At 36.6% G+C, this 24,309-nt stretch overlaps 1 pseudogene across 1 annotated transcript; it reads right to left on the reverse strand.

Annotated features, from left to right (window-relative positions):
- Positions 1-472: 472 nt before the first annotated feature.
- On the reverse strand, positions 473-24,033 carry LOC306845830 (unconventional myosin-VIIb-like; annotated as a pseudogene). Its single transcript has 47 exons — positions 24,016-24,033; positions 23,785-23,886; positions 22,924-23,076; positions 21,462-21,646; positions 20,811-20,932; positions 20,587-20,729; positions 20,042-20,155; positions 19,604-19,757; positions 19,421-19,497; positions 19,181-19,300; positions 18,877-19,019; positions 17,794-18,004; positions 17,572-17,707; positions 17,295-17,464; positions 16,816-17,206; positions 16,236-16,328; positions 15,779-15,873; positions 15,605-15,689; positions 15,286-15,504; positions 14,528-14,728; positions 14,168-14,313; positions 13,966-14,107; positions 13,709-13,861; positions 13,213-13,287; positions 12,985-13,136; positions 12,773-12,899; positions 12,258-12,377; positions 12,011-12,184; positions 11,680-11,907; positions 11,417-11,584; positions 11,194-11,311; positions 10,558-10,681; positions 10,223-10,386; positions 9,779-9,960; positions 9,342-9,466; positions 9,057-9,201; positions 8,734-8,885; positions 8,471-8,626; positions 4,176-4,281; positions 3,975-4,088; positions 3,797-3,884; positions 3,582-3,688; positions 2,342-2,527; positions 1,405-1,521; positions 1,236-1,319; positions 1,021-1,140; positions 473-923 (listed from the first exon to the last, which is right to left on the reverse strand). The product of its transcript is annotated as an unconventional myosin-VIIb-like (transcript).
- Positions 24,034-24,309: the final 276 nt, after the last annotated feature.

A 24,309-nucleotide genomic window follows, 5' to 3' on the forward strand; every position in this document is an offset into this window, starting at 1 on the left:
TGGTCAAGAGGCCAGGGGTTGAGAGAGGCACGCTGGGATATTTTTGGATTAGTGGAAGAATTAAACAGTAAGAGAGGCTGTGAAAATCCCAAAAGTCCTAAAAGAAAATCCAGCTTTGCCAGCACAGGAATAAATTACATTTTAAAATATAGTAAAACAAACAAAAAAATTATTTCAAATTATCTATATTTCTGAAGACTTCTTTAAAAAACATTCAACAAAAATTTTACCGACCCAACATTTTTGAACAATGGTGTATAATGCATTATATATCAGTTTAGGACATGAAGAGTTAAATATATCATATCAATATATTATAACCAAACTGCAAATACTAAACTAAATGTACAATTATAATGAATGAAATGTGTAAAACAAGTCAAATTTAAATTGTGGAATATTATCATTGATTAAAAATTGTTCCACTAGTCATCATTCATTCAAAATTAAATTCAGAGCCATTTTGATTTTTACATTTTATTGTTAAATATGGTTCCATCAAAGCAGCATTAGATAGATTAGAATTAAACTGTAAAAATACTGCCACCTAGTGTAACATTGCAATGCAAAGTCAATGAGATCGTGGACTACTGAAATAAAAATAAATACTCAAGCCTATAATTTTATTTTTTGAAATATGCACATAGAAGTAGCAACAAGCAAAAACATTATGATTTCTTTATGATGATCTTAAAACAGATTTCTGACAGCAGTTATTCAAAATTTTTTTATCCTCTGCAGTATACCAAAAATTACATTCACAAATTCATAGTATAATTATTATGGTAAAGATCTAAAAAAGAAATGCCACAAAAAAAAAAACAATCCAACTACATGTTGATCCTCCTTGTTTTCCGCACTTTTGGGATCTCATTCAGATACATGTCCTTGTAAGAGGACAGGAGATCGCTTATTCTGTAACCCTGCAAGACACAAACAGTCAAAGAGGATATTAGCGTATGCACAGGTGTGACACTTGCTATAGTTATGTGTGTGTGTGTGTGTGTGCGCTATATTTACCATAGAAGTCTCACAGAGCAGAGTGTTGCCCTGCACTAGGCTGCCTATGGTCAAGTGAAAATAGGTGGTTCCACTAGACCAGGAAGTGATCTTACTGAACAGATGCATCACAAGCACCTCCTGCAGGCAAGCCAGCCAAAACATGCGTTAACTTCACAAACTACACAATGCTGAGGTGAGCTATATATTAGAGGTGTATACTGACAGATTTGTACCTTTGTCTTAGGGTTGATGATACTAACTCCTTGCTTGCTGACTGATAGTGTAACAACACTGGGGTAACTCTTCTCTGAGGTTTGCTGTGAGAAAAAAGACAGTCAGAGTCAAGAAAACAACCCCTCCTTCTTAGCAATTAGGGTTATTTTTTAGAGTTGTCCAGGTTACCTTTACTTCAAAGAAAACACATCCGAAGGTAGGCCACTGTGAGACCGTCTTCAGGAACTGGAGTTTGGCTTCATCTATACTTATGCCTGCCTGCTTATTGTACGCGTTGATAATGTGCTGCAAACCAAAGACCAGAGCAATTCTGTCATTCACCGTAATGTTAGGGCCAGGGGCTACTAAAATATATTATATTAATAATAATGCCTCATGCATTCTCAAAAAAAGTCTCTTATGTTCACCAAGGCTGCATTTAACATTAAAACACTAATATAGTGAAAAATGATTACACGTTCAAATAATGGTTTTATTTGAATATATTTTAAAATGTGAATTTTCAGCATCATTACTCCAGTCTTCTGTGTCACATGATCCTTCAGAAATCATTCTAATAAGTTGATTTGCTGCTCATTTCTTAAAGGGATAGTTCACCCAAAAATGAAACTTCTGTCATTAATTACTCATCCTCATGTCGTTCCAAACCTGTAAGCCCTTTGTTCATCTTCAGAACACGAAAATATTTTTTTTTTTTGATGACATCCGAGAGCTTTCTGACCCTGCATAGACAGCAAAGGTACTACTACGATCAAGGTCCATGTGACATCAGTGGTTCAGCCGTAATTTTATGAAGTTACAAGAATACTTTTTGTGCACAAAAAATGGAAATATAATAAAAATAATATAATAAATATCTTAATTTGTGTTCTGAAGAAGGAACGACATGAGGGTGAGTGAACTATCCCTTTAATATTATCACTGGTTTAAACAGTTGTGATGATTCATAGTTTTGTGGAGCCTGTGATACATATATATAGGCTATATATAATTTTTTTTTTTTTTTAGAAAGTTTAAAAAAAATAATGATTACATTATGAATAAACAAAAACAACTGACACCAAATTTTTGAACAGTAGTGTGTCTATGCAAGGTTGAGGATCACCTTTTTCCAGTCATCAACAGTCATGATCTTCTGCTGATCAGCTGGTACCAGATCTTTCAGCATTCTAGGGATCATGACAAACTGTGATTTATCCGAATCAATCTGAATACGCAACAGCAGTCCTGACAGACTGATCATGTCCTCTTTAGATACACTATGGTAACCCCGCAAATACTTTGGCAATTCCTGGGAAAATAAAAGCACAGTTAAGCAAAGTTGCACAGAATAATAGAGTGTCACAGGAAAAAGTCCTAAAACTCAGAAATTAGTTGGCATTTTTACACTTCTGGTTTTATTGCATGGTTTTATTCCCATTTTATCAAAATGGTTTGAAATGGGTTATGGTTAAATGGGTTCACAAATGTTAAATGTCACAAAAAGATTTTTTCACGTTTTATTCTACTACATAAAATACATCGGTAATACCCCATCCTGATTTTTTAACTCTTTACTTATGAAAAAGGTGGTGGCTAACAAGTGGATAAATGGGACCTTGGCTAAATGGTAGGTTGGAGACCTTTAATGTCATCACGCCAAATAGGTAAAATCTGAGTCTGATTTTAAATAAAAGTTGAAACTGCTGTCGGAAGCTTATAGTGGTGGTGATATTGAAATTGTGTGACTATGTTGTAGTTTGTATATAGCCTAACTTTTACTTTTTATATCTGCAGTTGTATTTAGGATTGTATTTAATCTTCATTTGATTATCTTGAATAAAACTTGTATGAATCATAACTTTGGTTGGTCCCAGAGTTTATTTTCTGCAATAATCCAAAAGCCATTGGAAAAATCCTATTGGATTTTTGTAGAGGGGGAACCAGGGTGATGCTAACTTCTAGTTTGGTCTACAAAAATGTTATCCCTGCAGCACTCTATTCATTTATACAAACATTTGATACACTGTAAAGGCCATTACACACTGAGTCCGAAATTTTCGACCGAAATTTCGCACATTGAAAAATAAAGGTCGTACCTCATGTTGTGTCAATCACGTTTACACACTGCCTCCGAAACTTTCGTCCGTCATAAAAAACTCAGGATCAGGTTTGGTTTTCTGCGTTTTCACATCCGTAACAAGCTTTTTGATAGGAAAGGATGACGAATACGAAAAAAATTGAAAAAAACGCATACGAAACTTTCGGACTCAGTGTGCAATGCCCTATAAGGCAGGTTAAAATGATGATGTTCAAGAATTCAGACAGTACTTGGCTTGACCAGATAAGGAATGATGATTAGATACCTGGGGAAAGTGGAAGTTTAGGTCAGCAGTTATGTCTTTTCCTGGGATCACATTAAACCAGAGCTTCCTCATGAAGAGCACCAGGTAAGGGACAATAATTGGAGTAGCTGCATTCAGGATCAATAATTTTTATAGTGAGTGAGAGTTGGATTATAATGCACCTACTGAATAAAATGTTGGGTTAATTACAGTAGTTAGTATGTTATACAGCTCACCCTCTTTGACTTTTTTTCCCTTCTTGACAACATCTGTGAGTTGCCTGAGGTTGTCAAAAAAGTACTCTTTAGATTCCATACTTACTACCTGAAAGAATCAGACCAATGAAGATTAGCATGGACCTAAAGCAACACCATCAGGAAAAACAAAATGAATGAAAGGAATCATGTCTGAAACCTTTGTGGATGTTTTAACAAACAGACTGTATCCATCTGATGAGGAGAGCTGGAGGTCTTTGGCAATGTTGCGGCATAAGTCTTTGATCCTCGTGGTGGTGGTCACCTCAAATATCTAAAATAAAAAAGGAATGTTTTTTAAAATGGATGGAAAAAAAGAATGATTAAAATGGTTAAAACAATTTGTAATGTCACTTCTTACTTCAGATGTATCATTGGGAAAATGAACTTTATGGAAGATCTGAGTGCTGTTATTCTGAATGGCGTCCACTTCCACCTGGTGAGGAGGCAACTTCCTTCCCTCGATACTTTATGAGACAATAAACATTGCATTTTAGATTGATTTTAGCCCTCATGTTCTGTTCAAGTTGGCATCTAATGTCTAAATCACACTACACCGATAGACAAGCACCAACAGACACATTTGTTGAGTTTCACATTTGTTGGACCAGTGTTAACGCTGTGGATGCAGTAAAATTGGCTGTAGGAGTGAGAGTGTGTGTGTGAGTGTATCCCAGCACTGGGGTTGCACGAGGTAGGGTCTCTGGCATAAAACCTGTGTCAAATAGCTGTGCGGATCATTTTGCTGTGGCGACCCCTAACAAGAGCAGTTGAAGGAGAGAGTCAGAGTGTGTGTTACACCTGTCTGCGTCTGTTGCTGTTGGTCGGTGCTTGTGTTTGCAGACTGAGCAACTGAATTGTTTGTCATGTCCTGAGAAGTGACATATAGGCCAAGTTCACACAGCAGCATAAAACGGTTGTCAGTTCTGTATTTGAGTCATTAATATAGTTGTTTACATGCATTACAGTTATTTACAGGAGTGACAAACGCATTCTATAATCTAACTCAAACCTGTAAATTTTCAGGACTCAAAACCATATTTTCAGCAAATCCCTGCTCTGAATGGAAGTGTACTAAACAACTAGTGGTACAACGGATCACAAAACTCACGGTTCTGATCATATTACGGATTTTGAGTCATGGATCGGATAATTTTTCGGATCAGCAAAAAATAAACAAACAAAAAAAGTTTTTATTAATTACTGAAAGCTTTCTTTAATTAAGTACTTCTATACCACAGCAAAAACTACTAGCTGTAAGTAATAAAACATGAACAATTACACAAGTGACAAGTGTAGATTAATACAACATGAAGTTACTAATAAAGTCAGTAACACTAGTATTCAGGTGCAGGAATGTAATAATTGTAAAATAGCACAATGGTGCTCTTTACTGCAGGTATTTATAGGCTGCTGTCTTTTTAAGACCAAATGCACATACCTAATACTGACACACATCCGGTTTCTTTCTCAGCTGTTTCGGTCACTTAAAGGGGTCATCGGATGCCCCTTTTCCACAAGTTGATATGATTCTTTAGGGTCTTAATGAAAAGTCTATAATATATTTTGGATAAAAAAATTCTCACTGGTAGTGTAAAAACTTTTTTTTTACCCTGTCAAAATCAGCTCTGTTTTTAGCAAGCCATTCTAGTCCATGTAGCTTTAAATGCTAATGAGCTCAGCTGACCCCACCCCTGTCTTCCGTGGGGTGACGAGCAGTACTGTTTACTTTAGCCACGAAACTTGCTAACTAGCACCTTATTAGGAAAGGCGATTTGCAACGATTCATAAAAAAACCCTTATACTCACTTCTTTTGTAGATGAAGCTGGATCACAAATGATTTGCGCGAACATAGACGCATTAAGGCAGATCGGGGATAGGCACATTCCCTTCAAAATGAAAGTAACGTTAATCCTCCGTGTCTTCAGTGGCTTAGATGTCGAGAGTTAATGACGACTGCTATATTCATTATTACATCCAACAACTAAACACTTCAATCGCTTAATCTGAGACATCTTGTCTTCCCCTGCCCTGGAGTTGGCCCAATGGCGGACGGTTCTCAGCTCACTCAGGGCGGGTCTAAGGTTACACGGCCTTGTCAATCAACTATCGTGGGAGCAGTCTGTGCAGAACTATGTCGTTCTGAAAGGAATCTCAGAACAGTCTGATTTGAGAAAGGGGAATTTAAAATAGTTTTTTTTTTTTTTTTAAACACTGGATGGATTTTTATCATTATAGGATGGATGTGTACACACACTTCCAACACACATTTATGTTCAAACAACTTGTAAAGTGAATTTAGCATCCAATGACCCCTTTAAGACACAACTGACTGTGTTTACCAGAATACTTGCCAAAATGGGTATTTAAACATAACTTTGTGTGTATGTTTCTGTTCAAATAGAAGAGAAAGAGGAATCAATCTGTGAATTGCGTATACTGAATCTCGCCCCTCTCTCTCTCTTTCTCTCTCTTTCTCTCTCTTTCTCTCTCTCTCTCTTTCTCTCTCTCTCTCTCTCTCTCTCCGTATATGTTCGCTATGGATGTGTGCGGCAGAGGTAATAAAATAGCGCACGCGTTCTCTGTTGCTTGAATGGTTTAAAATTGTTTGAATGGGTAAATTGGCAAGACATGTGCAAATGATAAACTTTCACTCTATGATGGTTAAACTTAACAGTTAACCCGCAAATCACATGTGTGCTGAACCGTGGGGTCTGGTCCGTACGGATCCCCTATAAACAACTAAATGCTCTGTGTCCTGTTTAGAACATTTACGTCACTTCCTGTTTCCCGTGGTTCTTGTAGTCAATTTGTAGTCCGTTTGTTCATTGGCTTCCATTGATTAGTCTCCTCAGGTGTGTCTTGTTAACTTGTTAAGCTAGTTAGCGGCCTGTATATAGCTCTAATGTTTCTCTTGTTCCTTGTCAGTTGTTGTATGTAATGTTGTTGTTTTTACACATATTTCCTGTTACTTGCATTCCTTGACTTTTGTTTACTTTGTTACTTTAATAAATTTTTCTCTACTAAAATGTTTTCCAGAAAGATGTTTCATCAGCTGAACAATGTTGTTAAACAACAGTATAATCCATTGAACAAACTGTACTTCTATCCCTCACAGACTCATTTTCATTCCTGTCAAAAATTAAATATGATCTATACAGGCTCGCCTTTCGTTGCACGTTCTTACACAAGTATTCAAGCCTCTATTATAAGCTGCTGTTTGAACAGTAGGGGTAAGAGATATGACCAAAATCATATCACAAGTAATTTTATTTCATAGTAATGATGTTTATCACAATATAGTTATTTTTGCTTTAAATAAGGTCTTTATGATATCAAAATGTTAGACACCATAGAAGTTTCATAATTCTTGTCACCAGTGTCAATATCACTAATACTAAAAAGCTAATACTAGCTTAAATAAAAAATAAAAAAAACTTCAAGCTCACTTAAGACAAGTGAACAGTCAGTGATTAAATAAGAACAAACCCATTGCATATTCTTCACGGTGTAAATGAAATATATATTTATTATTTTACAAATGTGATTTAGTCAAGAGCGGTGAGAGATTTTCTCTCTTTTGTTGTTTGATTAACATGAATGACAGACAGCAGGAATATTATACTGCTGTCACTTTAAGAGCTGCCCGGATCTAATATACTGTTATACATACAATCTTTCTCAGCTGTTTGCTTTCACTTAAGACCTAAATAACTGTGTTTATGAGGATACTTGTAAAGACAGCCATTTTGACACATAACAAGTGTGTATATTTAACCGTTCAAAGTCTATAAAGTGGCAAAAATAACTCAGTTGGTTCAATACTCCCGTGCTCTATGAGCACCGTTTTCAGCGTTCAGAAACAGTCTCTCTGACAGTGCACACTTATAGTCCCTGATAGCACACATACATTTACATTTATGCATTTAGCAGACGCTTTTATCCAAAGCGACTTACAGCTCTTGCTTTCCCTGGGAATCGAACCCATGACTTTGGCGTTGCTAGCGCCATGCTATACTATTTGAGCTACAGGAAAGCTACATCCTGTACATCCAAACATACATCTGCAAGACGTATATTTTAGGGTGTTTGCTCATCTGCAATACGTCTATAGGACGTTTCCTTTTAGATGTCAAATAGATGTCTATTAGATGTCTTTAAGATGTTTATGATTTAGAATGTATGTAAAACTGACATCTGAAAGACGTCTGCCAGACGTTTGTAAACAGCAGATGCTTTCCAGATCAAGAGATCTTTAACAGACATCTTGCAGACGTACGTGTGCTATCTGAGAGTGCATATATGAGTACTCTTTCGCTGCTGATTGCATTTCAATGGCTCAAAATCAATTGCTTTTAAACCACAATGCTTAAAAACACATGCAAACGATACATTTTTGTGACCACAGCATTGTCACATGAGTGCGGAACCACGATAGAGCCGATAGTCCAAAATCTCTACTGGTTGATAGGTTTTTACCCATTAATCATGTCTACTGGTATATCGCCCACCCCTAGGCACATTTCACCTGATAGTAAATGCAGTTGTGAATGTAGCCATACTATAATCTAGTGACTGTCTGTGTTGGTCGGTGTGTGTAGTTGCAGTGTGAATTAGTCTTAAGAGACAAACTGTTTGAGTATGTAAAGCTCTACCTGAGCATAGCTTGTATCCTCTGCAGGCAGGCGGAGGCCAGAGGCTCTCTGGGTCTGGACTCCAGAAAACGTTGAGCATATCTCAGTAACAACTGACTTGGTGGAAAGAGACCACAACACAGCCACAACAGCTGCCAACCTCGCTCCATGCTCAACCTGAGAGATAAACAGAGAAAAACAAACAAGAAAAATAAGATAAAACAAAGCAACATTAGATCATATTTGGGTACCAAAACCAAATTAGTTAAAACTAGCTGACAAACCCATAGGTGTTATTAGACATCTGCTTCATTATTTGGCAGTAGATCTCATCTCTTAGTTCCACGTGTGCTGTTGCTGGCCCAAAGATCTGGTTTGTTAAATCTATGGGTGTCCGCACATGCTTGACTGGATAATCTCCCATATATTTAAGGATAGGTAGAGACTATGTTAAAGAAAACGGTAAGCATCATTCATTAAAATTCAATCGGGTCACATGTACTGTAATACACAAAATACAACTTCCTTCATAAGGAACTATATTAGATGTGTAACAAATGATTCAGTTTTCATTTTCCTCCTCATTTGATCAATCAGCAGGAAGGATATCTGTGAAGCAGTCACAAGCGAGGTGGCAGAGCTCTGAGTTGCCCTGCAGGCTCCTGAGCAGCGGCTGTTTTAGAGGCTCTTTGCTGTTGGCCCACAGTTTCTCTTTGGCCCCTCCTTTGCCCCGGCCACCTTCTTTTGACTCCCTGTGACCCATTGAAAGAGGAACAAGATGAGCATTTCAGAAGCTCTGGCATGTTATCAAAACTAGTAACTTTCAAGCAACTTTTTTGGAGCAGTTTTTATTTATATCGGGTGTGGTGGGTGCAAAGTGTACATGCGTTACCTGAAATAATCAAAAGAGAACTCCTTGAGCGTCACAACAGAAACTTTCTCTGTGCTGAGCTCCTCCTTCTGCGGCAACACTGGCATCACTGACTTTCTTCGTGCTGGGTTCAAATTCAGCAAATTCTAGAGGATAGAAATCACTCTTAACATTTATATTCTTGTCAATCTTAAATTCATATACAAAACAAAGCATATTTTGTTAACCTAAAAAAGAACATTGTTGGGGGTTTTGAAAAGCATTTTCTATTAAACGTGCATTAAAAAAGGAAGTTTCTTTAAATGTTTAAAGACAGTTTGAAAGCTTTAACTCCCTTTAAACATTTATTTCCAAGACAAAATCTTAAAACACCGATAAAAACAATTCATTTAATAATGGCCAGCACTGAGAAGTAATTTCCTCCACAAATTAGTGTGAAACAAACGAATCATGTTTACCAGTGTTTCTTCTGTAGGCCTAGACAACAGCGGCAAAATCCGAATGGCATCTAAGGAAACTGCTCCGGTTTGATTTGTCCTCTCATTCCTTGCTTTGATCCACCTTTCTTCAGAAGAAAACTCCCCATCCTTTATGATAAATAGTACATCACCCCTTCTGTGACTCAGCAATGCAGGATCCTCTGAAGGGAAGAAAAAAATAGATGAATATCCAAGCAATTTCGACCAGTTCAAGAACCAGTTTAAATGTTAGAATATCCATCATCCCAAATTAATGTAAAAGTTATTCTTACATTTGAGTTCTTTACATTTTACTTACATTTTAGTTTTAGAAATCAGTTTTAAAAATGTTATTACTATCATACATCATCATCACACATTACTTGTCAAAATTGCAAACAGTCAAAAGTGCTCCTAAAGTTGAAAAATCTGTAAAAGAAGCACCTTGTCTGCTAAGGTCCTGTATTGCTACAGCGTACTCTGATCTCTTCGTAAGCCCTGAGATGAACATGTTGACCAACTCCACAAATTCTCTTCCCTTCACAGCCTTCAGCTCATACATCCCCTTCGGAGTCATCAAACACACAATCTCACCAGACTTTTCCTCACTGTAGGAGAAAAATTAAGAAGGGAAGGAAGGACAGAAAGGAAAAGAAGAAAAGTCAGTAACAAATTAGACTGAATCTGCAGAAATTGTCTTTGAAGCTTTTTTTCATCAATACTCAGGTGTAATTTAGGTGCTTCTCCATGGAGGTTTATCATAAAAAGCAGTGTTTTACCTCATTTCGATACTTGACACCTCAGGATAAGAGAGCTGTAGAAATGCGGCTTCTGTCACATCCTGAAAGAAGACCCCCTTCCAGTTCACAACAACTACAAACTGGTCTTGAGGCACTGAGGGACCTGAACACAAATTTTTCACAGTAAATGAAATAAAAAAAAACAATGAATTCCTAAAGTCAGTGCATTAACGTGATAGTTCACCTAAAAATTATAAATCTGTCATCATTTCCTGACTTCAGAAAAACATTATTCTTTCTTTTGTGGGACACAAAATTAGTAGCCAAATGTCCAAGCTCTTTTTTTCAGTACAACGAAAATGAATGGTGACCCTGACCGTCAAGCAAGATTTTTAGTGAACAACAACTTAAATTTCAATCTGTTCCTCATACAAAAACTATCATATGGCTTCAGAGTCATATGGTGTACATTTGACGTTTTTATTATGCCTTTTTTATCTTTACAGCTTTGTATGGAATAGAGCAGCATGAACTTTCTTCAAAAGCTCTTATTTTGTGTTCCACAGAAGAAATAAAGTCACAGAGGTTTGGAATGACATGGGTTTATGTGATGACAAAATGTTCATTTTTGGATTAACTAATGTTATAGGAACTAAGAATAGTTGTTTTTTTTACCTGAAACAATTTGAGCCTCATAGAACTTGGAGAAATAGATTGGCCACTTATGACGTGCATATTCGACAATCTCCTCTTTCACTTCATAGGCAGGTTTAGTAGAGTTTATGTAAGGACCCTAAGAAATTAAGGATTAGTGCTTGCATAATTCTCCAAGCACTACAACCAAATACAATTTTGTGCAATGACTGTATATAGAGCATATAGAGTATATAGAGCATACCTGTGTGTGTGCAGAATGAATCATCTGCACTAGCTTGACCACTGACTTTCTCTCAATTAAAGTCATGTTCATGCACTCACGAACAATCTTTTCTGCGGTTTCCATACTGCTTTCAGAGCCATGCTGTACGTAGTAATGTTTGGCTGCGAGCTGCACATAATCATCCTCCTAGATCAAAATTATAGGTCAACAACAGAGGATAAGTCACAAATCTCATTCCTATTAAAATTATATAACTGTTCAAAGAACGAGTCTAGACTGACCTTATCAGACTGATAATCACCACTTTTGAGTCCGTGGATGATCTGTCTGTAGATGAGCTCTGTGCTGACTTGGTCAGATGAACAGTTGTGCCATGGAGAGAAGATCTCTTTGCGGAAGTAGAGACGCCAAGGAGCATGTTGTTCCTCTCTCCCCTGCCTCTTTTCATCCTGCTCACAAATGGACACGGTGTCCAAGACATGCTGACTGCCACTGCCAAGAGACCACATCTGCAGAAAGAGATGCATATAATGAGGACTTTATTACTATTGCTCATTAGTTATATGTGACTTATTTCACGGTGCATCTTGAAGCCATTCAGATGATACAAACCTTCTCATACATTGCAACATATAGGGAGAATCCGTAAGAGTCCTGCAGGTTTATTTTCTGGATAATCGAATCGCACACCTCTGCGGAAGTGCTGGCTGAATCCACAGTGATGGTGATGCTTCTGCTGTCCATAAGACTCACAGCTACAGTAATGGGCTTCTTGTTCTCTACAGACTAGTAGGAAAGAAGGGCTTGTCATATTTAGAATAAGGGCAGTATTCTTCATCTTTTCAGAGGGATTACCTACCTGTAGTTCAACCCAGCATGGTGGCTCATTTCTTTCTCCGTTGGCTAAAGTCCTCCGCAGTCGCTCTGAACAGTAGGAGGAATACTCACTTGGCCCATAGCGTATGAAGCTCTGCAGGTACTGTGGCCAAAAGATTGTGGAACATAACACATAACATTACGTGATGTCACGTAGAATGACATATAACAACATATAAAACATATGACATCATAAAATAACAATACATATCTCATACCACAATATAACACACCATTACAACATATAACATGATATAACAACATATAACTGCATTACAACACATAACACAACAAAACCAACATATTATAACATGACACATAACACAACAACTTGTAATATGACATAAAGCATAACATTAAACAACATTGTATATCAACAACATAACAGCATATTACACATAACATACGAAATATCACACTCCGATATATATCACCCTGCCGGGATAAGTTCACATTATCTCTTATATAACACAACAGAAATCAAATGGTATTTCATACCTTACTGAGGCGATCGGTAGGGGGGAAAATACCCAAACATATGGACAGAAGAATCCAGCCTCTGTTTGTACTTTTGTGGTTCTTATTGGCTGTTAACTGCTTAAGGATCTGACAGTAGATTTCATCTCTGAAAAACATACAGTATAAACTCATAAAGATTATATATTCCACATTGTGAAGAATGTAAATGACCAATGTCCCATCACATTCACCTTATATCTTGTCGTACAATAGCATATCCTACAATAATATGCAATTTCTCCAATGGTGTCAATGGACGATCATAAGTTGGTCTCTCTCCAAACAGTACATCCTCTTCCTCCTGAACAGCCTGCAGTTTAGGTCGTGGTTCTTCTTCTTCTGGCTGCAAAGTTTATTAGAATGATTATTAGGAACCATGATGCAGTTAGCTGTGGGTAATGATCAGTGCTTTAGTATACCTCTTCTTCAGGAATGGTTGAGTGTTTTCTCTTCCCTGTCCCCTTCTGTTGCTTCATTTTTTTTCTCAAAAATTTCTGCAATTACAAGATCACAAAAGTTAGTTTGATGTAATATAACGCTAGAAGACAAGCAACAGTCACATTTCTGTTGGGTTATTGATTATTATGACAGTATTTACAGTATTTAGCAGTTCTTTATTTGTGGTTCCCCGTGGTCTGGTTTGGCCCTTTGTTGTATTTTTTTTTAAAAGTGTAAATATTTAACTTTCTCCCTCTGCATTCACATTAAAATCCTGCATTTTTTTCACCAGAAAGCATTTTATCTGTATTAAAATATCTAAAGCAATATAATTTAATATACTAATATCAAACAGCATGAAAATGCATGTTGATCTAGGCTGGTCTTCTCAGCAGCACAGGCACTGAAGGTACTTGTGAAGCTGAACATCTGGTAAGTGTAAAAAAGGCAGTATGTTATAGTGTCTTGATTGTTTACCTGATCTAATCCAACAAGGCTACTGAGTCGCCGCGCTTGTCTCTGACCAAGATTCATCTGAATGGGGTCAGCTATAGCAGAAACACGTTCTTGCTTCGGCTCTGGAAGATCTCCCATAAATCTCAGTATGATCCACCATACTGTCAAACAAGCCTGGAGGAGGAGGGGACAAGCGGAGAAAAAAACAATAAAAGACACAGTTGATCATCAAGACTTGCTTTTGAAGAAAACATGTTTCTACTGAGAACAGTACTTGCCAGGGCATCCCCTTCATCTTCATGGTAGAGCAGGGGTTGTCTTAATCTCTGTTGAACCTGTGAGTGAGTAGATGATCCTTGGAAGTGTAAAGAAGCAAATTTAGAGAAAGAGAACTCATCGTTCTCCTTCTCCTTCTCTTTCATCTTCTCCTCCCTTTCCTTCTCCATTTCTTTTTCCTTTTCCTTCTCGATCTGCATTTGCTTTTCCTTTTCCTTCTCGTCCTCATCCTCATCCTCTTCATCTTGATTGTCTTTACTGCTGCCTGGTAATGACATCACCTTCCTCTCCCTTACAGGACTCTCTACTATTTTAGCCTCTTCTAACTTCACCGGCTCGGCCTCCAAATCCTAGAAGAACATAAGGAACAAATCACACAAAGTTAATATTAATGTACAGTATTATCACTGAATACAGTATCCATTAATTGATTGTGTATCAACAATTAAAGTTGGAGCTGACATAGGCTTATTGGATTTTGAAAAACAGATTTTGATCAGGAAGTGTTTGTTCCCGTCAAATAGGTGTCCTGCTTCCTTATTGCGCTGTGAAGATAACTCTAACCTCAAATCCCTCAGGTGCTGGGCCCTCTTGTCCTACTATTGCACTTGGAAGGAAGCCAAAGATATTCTCCCCTATTTCCTCATCATCCTTATCCTGGGATTTGGCAGCTTCCTCGTTTTTTTTGAGCAGCTCCTCTAGGCGTTGCTGAAGCTCCAATGCTGTACGTTCCTGAGCCTCTTTTTCTTGCGCAGTCAAAAACGCCTAAGACACAAGGGTATGAATGATAAATGCTTAATATTTTTTTGTGGAAACCGTGATACATTTTTTTCAGGATTCTTGTTAATTTTGATCAATTTAACACATCCTTGCCAAATAAAATTATTATTTTTTTAATTAATTTAATCTTAATTACTCTAAACCTTTGAATGGTAGCATATCATGGTCTCCATAAAAATATTACATCGCACAACTGTTTTCAACATTGATAGTAATAAAATATGTTGCTTCAGCACCAAATCAGCATGATTTCTGAAGGATCATGTGACAGTAAAGACTGGAATAATGGCTGCTGAAAATTTTGCTTTGCCATCACAGGAAAAAATTAGATTTAAAAATATAGTGAAATAGAAAAAAAGTTCTTTTGAATTGCAATATTTCACTGTAGTTTATTGTATTTTTGATCAAATAAATGCAGCCTTGGTGAAACTTACGACATAAGAAATCCAAACATTTGCCCGGTAGTGCATATAAAACAAAAACAAGACAAAACATTCTATAGTAAAAACCAGGTATTCTGCTCTGTTCCACTATACACTCACTTCTGTTTTCATTTTCTTGAGGGTCTTCCTGGCCAGCAGTCCTCTGGTCTGTGCCTGTAGCAGTATCACTGCATCTTTTTTCTGTTTCAGGTCTTTCCTTGCGAGGTAGCCACGGGTCTGTGTTTGCAGAGTGATGGCTGCAGCCCGTCTGCTCATATAGTCCGTATGGAGCTGCCGACTGCGCACTTTTGCCTGCAGCCGAGCAAATCCTTGCTTGAGCTAACAGGGAAAACAGAAACAATAAGAGGCATGTTTCATTATTTCATTACACTAATATTAAGAGCTACTGCATATACTGTGGAGATCCTGCATAGCTTACTTTGCAAAAATCTCTTCTGTCTCTGTGGCCACGCCAGGTTTTCTGCAAAACCAGAGCTGCCCTCTTCTTCTTTACAAAATTTGCTCTGTATGTGAATGACGAATTAATTAATTTAACATTGCTGTACAATTACATAAAAAATACTATGCAGACACGAGACAGTGGGGAACGAACCTGTCCTTATGGGCAAGCATCACTCTTTGGATGATAAGTGCCTTCCTGTAAAGCTCTTGTTCTCTCTCCAGTTCTAGGAAGGAGTCATGATGATCCTGCGACAGAGAGAAAGAAGAGAACACACAGTGCACAAAAATTCTTATGTGAAAAAAATGACATATACATTACTGTTTAAAAGTTTAGGGTCAATAAGATTTTTTTTTTTTTTAATGTTTAATGTTGAAAGAAGTCTTATGCTCACCAGGGCAGCATTTATTTAATCAAAAATACAGTAAAACAATAATATTGTGAAAATACTTACAGTTTGTCCCTTTTACCATTTTAAAATGTAATGTATTTCTGAGATTTGATCGTCAATCATTCCAATATGCTGATTTTATGTTCAAGGAATTTACAGGAATGTACTGATATATACTGTATGTAAAATTAGTACAAAGAAATATTATGCCTAAGGTACCCTGAGAAAGACTTTGCTTTTGCCAATCTTCCAGTCCTCTTCGTCTTTGATCTTAGCCCTGCAGATCGCTGCACAGCAGTTTGCAGCAGGCTCCTGATGAACAAATAACAAATATTTCCATTTATCAAATCATTCCAACCTGGTATATTCATCATGTTTAAAGCTGAACATGTAATTCTTTACATTTCTCATATGTCGGCTTTATTGCACACACAATTATAAGTGAATCATTCACAGTTTGATTCACAGTGCATTAAGTAATGTTAACCAATACAACTATTGCTCTAGAAGTGTTGTTCATTGTTGTTAGTTCATGTAAACTAATGTAAAATGTTAATAGAGACTTTTAGATAAACATTTATATACATGATTTCTTGCAACCAATCACAGCCTTGAAATTAACTTTATATCAGAAGGCAATGACTGGTTGGAATTATGCAGGATCCTCTTGGGATGTTGATTAATGCATTCACACAAGCACACTTACACACCTAATTCAACTATATTCATCAGCTATCACTTTACAATAATTCTCATATTCAGAGATTCACATCTGTAAACAAACATAAAAGGCCCATACAGTGTTGGGGTCACATTGCACGGTCTTCAGGAGCACACGGTAGCGCTGCAGGAAGTCTTTGAATGTGTGCCGGATGGGATATCCCAACTTGCGTATTTTAATGGTCTCCAGCATTCCAGAGTAGCGAAGCTGCTGCATGCAGAGCTCTCTATTAAAAACCTGAAAAGCAGGAAAAAGAGAAAGCTTGATTTGATTACAGTTCAGATGGCTACACAATATAAAATATGTAACTAGGCATGTGAATTGGTACCATGGACATCTTTTTGTCATTTGGTTTGAAGCAACGTATGAAGAAGGGCTGACAGAGAAACAGGGCCTTCATCAGAGAGTCCAGGGACTGACGGAACTGGCCACTCAGAGTAGATATCTGCCGCCTCGTATCATTTACTTGCTATGTGACACAAAAAGACACAATTTATTGCAAAGCTGTTGCCATTGTCCAGTGAATACTGTCAGTCTACCGTATAAATGTCCCATACTCGTAGTGAGCTCTTTGGCGTCATGATAATTTTGTTGATTTTGTTATTGTTCTTGACTGAGTTTGTATTCGTCTCCTTTTCAAAGATCAGTTTGAGCAACTTGTTGGAAGATTTCTTAACCAGCTCCATGATGTCCATGCTCATGGAGTCTCTGTTCTTCTCCAAAAATCCTGACAAAATACAGCACTTTCAGATCAGAGGCAATTTGCTTTTTAAAATAACTAGTGGGAAATGCATTATGCATGTCATAACCGAGTTTTTAAGTAACAAATTTTACCTTCACAGTCATAATAAACCGTCCCAGCAAAGTGCTTAACCCCAAATTGCATGCCATGGTTGCTCTTGGATGACATGTACAGTTTGTTTCCATTATGTTCTTTGTTCATTTTGTTTAACATCGTGGCATCTGTTCCCTGCATTGAAAACAGGACAACGCAAGGTGAGCACAGACAAAATATCCATAAGCATATAAATCACTCACATATCTTATGAAGTTCACCTTAGGAAAGGTGCTTTCCTCATCAATCAGAGCCAGTATGTTGAGAGGTTTAACGGCTAGCAGGTCCAGGGTTTTCTGGTTGTCACTGAAAGTAATGCGCTTCCATGAGATTCCTTCTTTACTGTACTCATCCTGCTCCAGCTTGAAGACGTGACTCACAAAGAACTGCTGCAGGTGCTCATTGGCATAATTAATGCACAGCTGCTCAAAACTAAACAAAAAGAGGGCAGAAGTACAGAGAAATTATATTTACGACTCAAGTATGGGTACTGTGTCAATATCTATCTATCTATCTATCTATCTATCTATCTATCTATCTATCTATCTATCTATCTATCTGAAATTATACTTAAATGTAGTAATGATATTTAAAAAAAATATTTAAAATACATTTATTTCATACTAAGTATAGTTCAAATCTATGTACATATTTACTGACATATTACTTGAGACTTACTGATATAAAAATTATAATCAAACTTAATTTGGAGTATCACTTGTGTACAATGCACATTTCTTAATGTTAAGGCTAAAATGTGTTTTAATATCACTATTGATGAGGATTGTATGATTTTTGAAGATATTTCAAGATATATAAAGTGTACCTAAAGCAAACTTGCAATAGTTCTACTTCAGCACAATCAAATATACTATATTTTTAATTGGATCTCAGCACTACTTCCGCACAATTAAAGTGCATTAAGTACCAAATTAGTTTAAGATTTTAAGCTTACCAGTTTAGTATACTAAAAGTATGGGTATTTTTATCAGGTATATAAATATGTAAATGTATTTTACAATCAATTTTAAATGATTTCTTGTTATAGTTGTTATTTGTTGTATTGCCGTCAGGATTTTATGTTAAATTATCACTCTACTGTACGGTGACCTTGAGTGCTCTGAAAGGCGCCTTCAAATAAAAAATGTATTATTTGTAGTATACTTAGCATATAACAAATGTATTTTAAATACATTTTAGTATATTTATTTTTCACTAGGGGAAGTACAATTGCTCAGGTACTTTAAACCCCTGCTAAATAGCCGCATTTTTCTAAATTTTTCGTTTAGACAACAGCTACTTACCTGTTCTGAGGGAAATTCTCAAAGCCAAAAATGTCAAGCAGACCAATAGACTTGCGGGTGTAAGATGGCTCATCAGTCTGGGGTTTGTGAATGGCGCTGTTTATTTTTGTGAACATCCAAACAAACAGCCTTCCGTACATGGCCTGCCAGGGAGTAGAAAAAACATTAATTCACGTGCGATAATAATGGGAATTTATGAAGCCTGAATGTTGCAATTGTTCAAAAGTTTGAGGGTCAGTAAGTTTCTTTTTCTTCTTCTTCTGAAAAATAACATTTGGACAGTATGGTGTGAGGATGTGGGTACCTTGGCAAAAGCATCTCTGGTGTCTGTGGCCTGCTCTGAGCTGAGGGGTTTTGTGACTATCTCTCTGTTTGTCATGAAGGAGCGATGGGTAAGACTCTTATCAAGAACAGCATTATCCACCTGCAAAGTGAGCGAAGTGCTTTCATCAAATACATTCATACAATCAAGCAAGCTTTTAAAATCTGAATTGAGGATAAAGTGCTAAAAGCAGCATTGGCTCTAAAGAACATTTCTCTGTACCTCCAGCAACTTGGCAGTGACAGAAAAATGATTGGATGACATGACTTCACAGCTGTCCATGTTATTCATTATGGTGCCTTAAAAAGATCAGGAGCAAACCAGTCAACTTTATGATATTCCTAACTACAATGACTTCTGTGTGTGAAATGTTATTACTGTAATAGAAAGGTTATTGACACTAACTCTGAAAGTCAATATTGCCCATATGGAGAATGGCAGCGAGTAATTTGAAGATTTCCCAGCAGTCCTTGTCTGAGAAAGTGAGGATCTTTAGAGCAGAACGAATCCGTCCGAACTCATCAGTATCGTCCCGACCATCACATGTCAAACAACCACCCTAGATAACCGTCAGAAGAGTCATTTATTGCACTTGTGGCTGAGTCAGTGATTGTCAGTAGTATTAAAACCTGATTAAGGAATCTGAATTAGAGAGCAGGAGTGATTTTAACACTCAGTGGATATAAGACCAATAATGTTAAGATGTAATTATGAATTTACTGTATTTGACTTAATTATCTCCAAAAATTAGGTCTAAACATTTAGCAAATACATGAGCAAAAATAAAAGCATTGCAAGTACTCTCTGCTCTAAAACATAATAAACTTGAATTGAAGCACTCACCTCAGTCAGGTACTTGAACTGTGATGCATCACCAAGAGAGAGAGTCTTCTTATGGTCACTTGGCATCCCAGATAACATACAATAAAAAATGTGGTAGTTTCTTTCCTGAGGTGCCTAAAAATGAAAATAAACAAATAAATAATTAAATTATCCTAAAATAATGAAATGAAATTATTAATAGAAAATGTATTTACTCCATTTCATTTTTTAGGTTTTAGTCATTAACATCATAAATATTAATTAATATTTATCAAACTAACCAAACTAATGAAGCTCATAAAAGTGCACAGCCAGTGCAAGGCTCTTACTGTTTTAATATATTAATGTAAGGTAAACAATCTCAGACTAAAAGGTACAAAGCTGTCACTGGGGTGGTATCCTAAGGTACAAAAGCTAACAAGTATATCTTTCTATCTTATTTACCCCTAAATGGTACATATTATTACCTTGGATGTACATATTGGTACTTAAAAAGTATACATTAGTACCACTTGAAAGTGTAGTGACAGCTATACTTTTTTCTGTAAAAAAAAAAAAAGGCTTACCTGATGACAGACACGAGACTTCTCCAGCAGGTACTGTTGCATGTGAGCTCCCTCTATAACACCCCCTTTATTGAAAAAGACGTCCACGTATTTCCCAAAGCGGCTGGAGTTATCATTCCGAATGGTTTTGGCGTTCCCGAAGGCTGTAAGACATGACATGCATGAGACCGCTTTCTATGGAAATGATTGAAATAATCCACCAAACAAGCCTGTTCAGGGCTTACCCTCCAGTACAGGGTTGGCCTGGATGATCTGCTGCTCTATCCAGGAGTGCTGCCCGCTCACAGCAGCCAGGAACTGAAGAATCAGTTTCGTGCTTTCTGTCTTTCCTGCTCCAGATTCTCCACTGACACAAAAAAAACAAACCAAAAGCATTTATTATGTATTGTTTGCCAAGATTTGCACGGATAACTTTATCTCGTAAATTAATAAATATAAAAGTGTTCAAATTCATTAACACCAAGCTTGTTTGTGACTAAGTATTAAATAAGACGAAAAAAAAAAATATATATATAATAATAAACAATATATTAGTTTTATATGTAATAAGACTATACAATATAATATAATATAATATAATATAATATAATATAATATAATATAATATAATATAATTAACAAAGTCATTCTACACATCGGGTTTGATGACTGTTTACATTCACTTTTTCTGACATTTGACCTAGTACTCAAAGAGCAGAATTTATATCTCTAATTGTACATTGACCACTCACAAATTTTATGATATGTGACTAAATGTATAGACACTCATAAATCGTATGTAAAAACATTCTCTTACAAGTGCAGCATATGTGTGGCCACTAAACATGCTATTTGATTAGATTCTCAATATTCAGAAGAAAAGGTCAAATAAGTACCTGATAATGCAGCACTGGTTGCGATTGTTGCGGCGCATGTTGTAGTAACAACTGTCAGCGATAGCAAAGATGTGCGGTGGGAGCTCGCCCAGTTTACGCCCGTGATACAGGTCCACCTGCTCCGCCGTGTAGATGGGCAGCATCTGATAGGGATTCATGGCCACCAGGACAGAACCAATATAGGTCTAAACAGCACACACAGAGGAAACTACATATATCACATAGCTTATATACAACGGGATCCAAACAGAAGAGACCACATCTGGAAATCTGGGATTAAATTGAATTTGATCTAAATATTAAACAGAAACAGAACAGATCAATTCTTTATACAACTGGTCAGATGTTCTTCTTAAGATCTCACACCACTTTTTGGATCATGTCAGATCATTCTAGAACGCATGATCATTGAGTTTTATACAAGTTCAGTGTTGCTGTCATTAAGGCAGAAGCACTATAGGTACTCTACTATGCAATTCATTCACTATGCAATATTTTAATTCACCTTTTCAACTCAAATTGTTATCTGCATAACTGAACTTGTTATTAAACAACTGTACTCATTTAAAAAAATTCAATTTCCCCCACTGCTCTCAGACATAGATATGAATACAATAGGCTCTAATACCATAGTGTATTTAGATGTCGCAAATACAGTTTTGCCATAATTTTACTGCATTTTTAATTTTATAGGTATATAATCTGAATCTATATTTAACAAAAAAAAAAAAAAAAAAAGTTTAATCTTAGGAAGGAAAGGACATGACGTATGGTGACCTATTCTTGGGGGTTCTGTGCCTTGCTCAAGGGTCTCACCTCAGTTGTGGTATTGAGGGTGGAGAGAGCGCTAGACATTCACTCCCCCCACCTACAAACCCTGCCGGATCTGAGACTTGAACCCACAACCTTTGGGTTATAAGTCCGACTCTCTATCCATTAGGCCACGATTGCCCCTAAAAGTTGCACCACGCGGGACTCGAACCCACAACACGACAGGCTTCGGAGCCAGTGGCTTACCAGAGTGCACTACTCATTTGACGCACTCAATTTTATAGATATAATCTAAATCTACACACAGTTTTATAGATATAATCTAAATCTACATTTAACAAAAACTTAATATTGTAAATGTCAGCTGTCATGCAGAGAATACAGTTTTTCACTGTAAATTGTAAGATGATTTTTTACTTCCAAAAACTGTACATTTATCAGTAAACTTTACTTTTAAAGTAAAGTTAAATGAAACGTCTCATTCGATCTATTGGAGTTTTTCATAGAGTAAGTGAACTTACCATTAACCTAACAGGTTTTTACTGGATATTTAGCCTTCCACCATTAAAATTATGATCACTATTAAAAACTCAAATACTAATTAGGAAAAGCATTATATTTAATTTGATGACTACAGAGGCTAAAAATCTACAAACCCATTCATTTTATATAGTAAATTGAATAAACTCACATATATACTGCCCTGTTTGTGGCGCATCAGCAGGTTTCTGAGTAAACCGGCTTCGCTGAGGTCCCCCAGTTGGATCATGTCATCCACACCCTCCACTGAGGTGGGGTGCATAGGCTTCAGACTGGCCTTCTCCCCCTCCGGGATACAGCGCTCCTGGGAAACCAGCACAATACATGAGATTCATCCGACTACACAAATGTAGATGAATTAGAATACTAGAATAATATAGAATGTGTTGTTATGTAATATTCCATTACAGTAGATTATTAGGGGATAGCTGGGCTAGTTGAATATTTGTAAAGGTATATTTAATGAAGTCATTTTCTTTATAGACACATATCTTAAAGGCTTGACAAAAAGGGTGTCGCCACCATCGCCATTATAATTGGCCTATAGGTTTTTCTGTTAAAAAACAATATTATTATTAATATTTAATATTATTATTACACTATGTAAACATTATTAACACATTGATAATTATTTATTAATATTTAGCATCACATTTAAATTAAATAACCGATTAGTAAAAAATTGTAAATGGCAAAACTACATAGATTAACAAATGTTTATCAAATATCTCCACTACTCGAGATGACAGAGTGAAAAAAATATGTTTAACTTGGATTGAAAATTTTACACTGATTAACTGAATTTATAAAATTATCCAATTGGATTTTATGAAAAATACCCTTGTACTGACAATACAGATCAGACTTTGTTTTAAAATATCAACAATAACAAAATATATGATTATAGAGAAATTTTAGCCTTAGACTTAGACTCAAAATCAAATAAAAACCCTTGTGACAGTTAGAGCCGGTCTCTCCTACTGTGCAAGTCATCGCCGAGTCATGTTTTTACCTTCCCTTCATCATCAATCAGGCAACACTGTCCACTGCCTGAGACCTTCACATACCCTCCAATAGGGACGCCAATACTGGAGTCAATCCAGAAGTGATCCCCCTAGATTCAGATTCACATTAACTACATTTGAAAACCAAATACTACTCACAACCAACTCAAACATCACAATTTGACGACAAAAACATATTTCTTAGGGCAAGAAAGTCAGTTAAATAAATGAATACACACCTTTTTTAACATCACCATTTGAACAATCCCTTTAGTCCCACAGGCATCTAACTGAAATTAAAATTCCCAAAAGATAAGTAAATATATTAACCAGTTGGAAATATAACCCTCATTGAAGTGTGTACCGCTGAAAACTATGCCTTGTATGAATCTTTTCGTTAACTGTGGACAACCCTCGCTGACTGATTCCGAAAAGGAATTAAAAAAACATTTGTGTCCAAACGTAATTTTTCCATTCGCTTGTGTGACAGCAACAAGGAAGTGTCCCTGGTGTTCATTCTTTATGGCCCCTAG

The sequence above is a fragment of the Barbus barbus genome (genome assembly GCF_936440315.1).
Source record: "Barbus barbus genome assembly, chromosome: 26".
In the NCBI taxonomy this organism is placed as follows: Eukaryota; Metazoa; Chordata; class Actinopteri; order Cypriniformes; family Cyprinidae; genus Barbus; species Barbus barbus.